At 43.2% G+C, this 5276-nt stretch overlaps 1 long non-coding RNA gene across 1 annotated transcript; it reads left to right on the top strand.

Moving 5' to 3' along the window:
* The first annotated feature begins 1780 nt into the window (after nucleotides 1-1780).
* LOC121335273 lies at nucleotides 1781-2906 on the top strand. The gene is made up of 3 exons (XR_005952540.1): nucleotides 1781-1916; nucleotides 1999-2169; nucleotides 2775-2906. It is a non-coding gene; the product is annotated as an uncharacterized LOC121335273 (long non-coding RNA).
* Nucleotides 2907-5276: the final 2370 nt, after the last annotated feature.

The raw sequence follows: 5276 nt of genomic DNA, 5'->3' as shown, positions 1-5276 counted from the left end.
TGTGACCTGGAAACCTGCAGTGTGTTTCACGCAGTGGTACAGAAGGCCCACGTGAAGCCTGCTCACATCCCCAGCCACAGAGCTGGCACCAGAGGGATGCTGTGGTACAGGGACCACCCTTGGTCTCAGGGGTTACAGCACACAGTGCTTACTGTTAGATCTGTCTTATTTTTTTTCTTTATTTCTTTCATTAGTATTATTATTAACTTGGCTAACAATGCAACTTAAAGTGCAATTTCCTGTCTGATGGCAGTTCAGATATTAAATGTCACATCTGCCTGGTGCTTTAATCCTTAACTCTGACAAGTTTTCCCAGCACTTCTAAAAGAGACAGTTGTGATATGTTTCACTCCCTGCTGAATGATAGTCAGAACCCTAAATTTGTTCTATAACCCATTATTACTATTATTACTACTCCTAATTGTTGTTATTAGTAAGCCTTGTAAGAGGAGTTACTTGTAACAGCAGCACAACAACTCTCCCCAGCGTGGGAAAGGGTTTCAGGTGTCACCGTTTGCAGCTTTGTGTGTTGGTCACAGCTTTCCTTTCCCAAAGCTGCACTGAAGAATGACTTTCAGGGACATGCCTGTGCTCTCTCCTGCTGCCTCCCAAGTCCATCCCCTCCCCACGGAGCCTCTCTGTCCCAGGGAAAACTGCCAAGCCCTTGGCTGAGGTCGGCAATGCCATAAACAATGCAGGCATTTGAAAACTAGAAAGCTCAAAGCTCCTGTTCTGGTGACCAAAGGGATGGATGGATGGAAAGATCAAAGAAGAGGACACAACCTGGGAGGGTGCAGTGGGTTTTGGAAGCAAGCAGCAGTCAGGCTCAGTGCCTGTGATGTGCAGAGCATTGCTGCTGTGCCACAAAAATGCTGATGGAAAGGCATGAGGAGCTTGCAGCTGTGCTTTGCCTCTCAAGGAGCTCCAGGCAATGACTTGCCTTTCTGTCATAAGCTCTAATGAGGTAAGGGAGTAGGAGAAGGGATGCAGGCACATCAGAGCTCAGTGGAAAAGGAAATCCATGTGGCAGTTGCTCACTAGAAACAAAGCTGAGTGATCTTTGGCAATCAGATTTCTGGTGGTCCTGTGTGGATTTACACCACTGAGAGTCTGGCCCCAGAAACTGAGCGTGGCGGCAGAGCTGAGAGCAGTCTAACTCCATCCAAGCTTCAGGTAACAGTTCCCATTGGCTCAGCAAACCCCAATCTGCAGATCTGCTTTGGCAGTTGAAAATTTGGCCTTGATTTTAAAGAAGGGGAGAAAGAAAAAAAAAAAAAAAAAGATAAAAGCCTGAAGCTCTGGGAAGGTATGTAAGAATGTACCCAAGAATGTAGAAACACATTCTTAATGTGGGCTTAATCAGGGGCTTAATCAGGTAGATATTTGTCAAATTTTCCAGAATAATTTTTCTGTTCAGAAGAAAATCACCTTTGAAAATCAGCATGCTTTGCAGAAACTTGGTGTGCAGACCATTTTACAGAACCTGGGTTTTTACCCTGCTTCAGTCAGGGCAAAAAGCTTGAAAGATGAGCTGTTTGAAAGCATTTCACAAGACCCGTGAGTCATGCAAAATCCTATCGCATTTTTCCTCTGGTTGAAATCACAGAAGTTACGAATGCTAGAAGAGTTATTAGATCACAGATAAAGAATGCTGCACAATGGGTTGGTAAAAATAAATAAATAAAACCCCCTAATTTTCCTCCAGCTTCTAATTCCCTGGGGAAGAATTCAAGAGGCAAGAGTGGAGTATCACAGCTCACCCTCAAAAAGGAGTGGCGTGCAGCTGCATCCCTTGCAGAGCTGCTATTCCTTCTCTTGGTTTCTTCAGTGCTCCAGGCAAAAGGAGATTTTAAAACCACTCCTTTATCTAGCACAGTTAATTTCTCCACCCTGTACCAGCTCAGCTTCTCTGGCAGGTATGTTGGGGGATGGTGGACCCAAGCTTTCATCTGCTCCCAAGTCTTCTGCTAACAAAATTGCCCATTTGTGATCCCACAGAACCTGCTCCGTACGCAGAGAGATCCAGGCAGGGAAGGAGAAGGTGACACTGTGTTTACGTAACTCAGCTCTACCAGCGCTGCCACTTCTGTCGTGTTAGGATACCTGTATCCCCCAGGTATTTTTGTTACTAGAACAAATCCTGCCTGGAACTACTGCTGGGATCTGTGGGTAAGTGCTAGGCTGGCCTTCCAACTTTTTTTCCCCATATTTTTCTCTTATGCTGCTGTCACTTCTGAAATCCTTCTCCTTTTAGTTTCTTTTCCCTGAAATGCTGTGGTTGGGTTTCCCAGATATGTTCCTTGTTGATCAGGAATTTCTAAACTCTGAGAAGGAATTGCAGGAAAGCACTAGGCAGTGGGTCTTGTGTGACCATAAACCATAAAAACATTTAATCAGATGAAAAGTCTTGCTTTCTATTTCAGTCACCACTTTCTGGAGCATGTATTAGAGGTCAGAAATTAATTTTGGCACAAATAAAGTAAATTCAAGCAAGAGGAGAAACATGTGCCATTTTTGTCAGTATTTTGTGGGGAAAAAAAAACCCCAACCAGCTGAGGGAAAACAATTATTTTTAATTGCTTACATAATTGAAATCTGTATGATTAAGCTGGTGTGTAGCTGAAGGAAAGTAGCGTAGTTCAGCGACTTTGCATGTGGCACAGAGATGAATAGTTCTGCTTCTCAACAAACCTGAAACATTCTCACTGTTCTAGAGTTTTCTAATGACCACTCTTTCAGGTTCCCTTTTTCACACATTTTTTTCTTTCCCACAGTCATTTCATCCTCACTCTAAACAGTTCCCTCTGGAGAAAAGACAATGGAAAAGAGAAATGCAGCAGCAACCTTTGGGCATTCAGCTTCTTCCTTATTCCCAGCACGGTGTAGGATCTGCCATCTGATCTTCCCTCTAGCAGTACATGTGAAGGGTCAGTAACACCCTCAAAACAGGTAAAATTAAACCTGTCCTACTTTTGGAAGGTTGCAGAATTGCACATATTGTAACGAACAGCGATACTAATTTACTGTAAAATCTTCTGTGTATGTTTATAAGCTAGTTTTTGCCAGTGCTAAAAATAAGTCTTAGTGTAGAAAAGGCTTACAGAATGAGAAAAATTGCTTATTACCAAAAAAAAGTTCATCTGTTGTCAAAAACACTTGATTGTGTAAGATCTCCACCTCTTTGTTTCTTTTGGGTAACACCAGACCAACTTACCCCTGCTCCTGAAGGTAGTGGGTGTTCAGTTTTAATGTCTTCTGTAGTGAGGGTGGTGATACAAGACTTCTCAAAGCAGGTAAGAAGATGCATCAATTCAAGGTAACTCAGCCTAATGATTTGGATTGAAATTTTCCATGTCAAAGTTTAGCCAGAAAGTTTCACTACAGGAAATGTTAGGTAAGGGATGAAGCTCCCAGCCCTGATAGTATTCATCACCTTGGGATGGATCAGCACCTTAACGAGATCATATGTTGTTCTGTCTTTAAAAAGATGGCAGTGAATTTTAGAAAGAGAAAATCCTATAAAGCAATTATTGGAGTCAATTTTGCAGCCATCCACACAATACTCAAAGGTGACCGTGTCTTTTCTGCTTTGTTTTCTTAGCAAACCCTTTGGAAGAGGTTTTGTTCTGCATGCATTTCAGTGTTTTTAGTGGGGTTTTATTTGTATGTGACCTTTCTCAGTGATGTCAAACTTGCACAGAGGAAAGCAAAGCTGCAGGCTAGGTTTTTGCTTGCTTGTTGCTAAAGCCCAGGTCTCACATGTCTGTGTTGGCCAGCAGTCACTTTCTGACAGATCACAAGGCTAGTCTTTGATCCCTTTCATCCAGCTGTCACTGGTGCTCTCTAAGGCACCACCACTTAGGAAAAGGCAAATTTGCTGGTCTACCTCAAGGAAGCAGCTACAGGAAGAAAGCAGTGGGACTCCTTAATCTAGATCCCATGGAAATGGCCAATGGTGGGACTGGGGACAGCTGTTGGAGCTGGTGATTTGTGTTGTGTGCTCCCAGCTGTCCCAGGGGGTCTTGCCTTGATGCAAGGATCTGAGGTGATCACATGTGTCTTGGTGGATTAGAGGGACATTTATGGTTTATTTATGTGACAGTAGCACCAGGATATCTGACAAGGATGGGTCAGGAGCCCCTGGTGCTGGATCCCAGTGACAAGACAACCCCAGGTTCAGGAGATTGGGAGTGAATGTGTGAATTCAGCAGGGACAGAATCATGTCTAAGCTGGAAGGGGCCCACAAGGATCATCAAATCCAACTCTTCAATGCATGGCGTGTGCAGGGGCTCCGATGAATGGATACAGAGTTTAGCAGAAAAATAATATTCCCCCTTTTTCAAGGAGGAATACTTGCAGGTATTGCATCAGGGCTGCCTTAAAAGAGAGCAAACTGCCTGCTTTATAGATTTGGACAGATGTTTTGCCATGTGAAGAGCACTTTCTGTAAAATGCAAAGTGTATGTTTCTTTGTTGCTGTGCAGTGGATGTTCCCTGCGCTGGTGTGTCGCCATGGTGCTGGACTGGGGAAGCTGAACATCAAAAGCTTTAGGGAGCTGTATGGCTCAATTGTTTCTGCTTTCATCATCCATTAAAAAAAAAAAATCTAAATGGAAGATGAGAACCTGCCTGCCTTAGGTTCATATGGAAGCAATTGTAGGACCAAGCAGCAGCGGGGTACTTTCTCAAAGATGAGTAGATGGTTGGGTCTCTACAGGAAATCTGCAGCCAACAGATAATTCAAAAGTAACTTTTTGAGGCTATGGGATATAAATGAAAAGAAATAGCTAATCAAAAGGAGAAAACACTGAAAGGAAGTGCTTCATCTGATGTCAGAAGCTGTTGGCTTTCGTTCTGATCTTCTTGTTTTTTTCTGTATATAGCTTTTAGAGTGCCCTTAAGTCTTCTCAAAAGGTTATTACTCTTCCAGTGGCATTAGAGAGGCTGAGATGATATTTGCAGTGAGGGTAAGTGACTCTCTTGAGGTTTTGGCACCCACAGCTCCAGATTAACTGGAAATGTAGGCATTTAGTAAATCTGAAAATAAGTGCCTCTTGGCCCTGTGCACTTCAGAGAAGTCAACTGAAGTTCTGTGAGAGAGACCAGAGCAGGAACACAGTATATTCCACGCAAGGGATGCATTTTTAGAAAAATTAAGCCCCCCAGAACTAATGCCACCTTATAAGGTATGGCCTTCCTTCTTTTTGTCCAGACTATCTTGTCAATGAAAATCTGAGAAGCACTGCTGTTAGTTCCACTGATGGGAACAGCAAGA

This window comes from Onychostruthus taczanowskii, unplaced genomic scaffold (genome assembly GCF_017590055.1).
Source record: "Onychostruthus taczanowskii isolate IOZ18803 unplaced genomic scaffold, ASM1759005v1 scaffold20, whole genome shotgun sequence".
In the NCBI taxonomy this organism is placed as follows: Eukaryota; Metazoa; Chordata; class Aves; order Passeriformes; family Passeridae; genus Onychostruthus; species Onychostruthus taczanowskii.
This window is presented reverse-complemented; position numbering and strand designations above follow the sequence as displayed.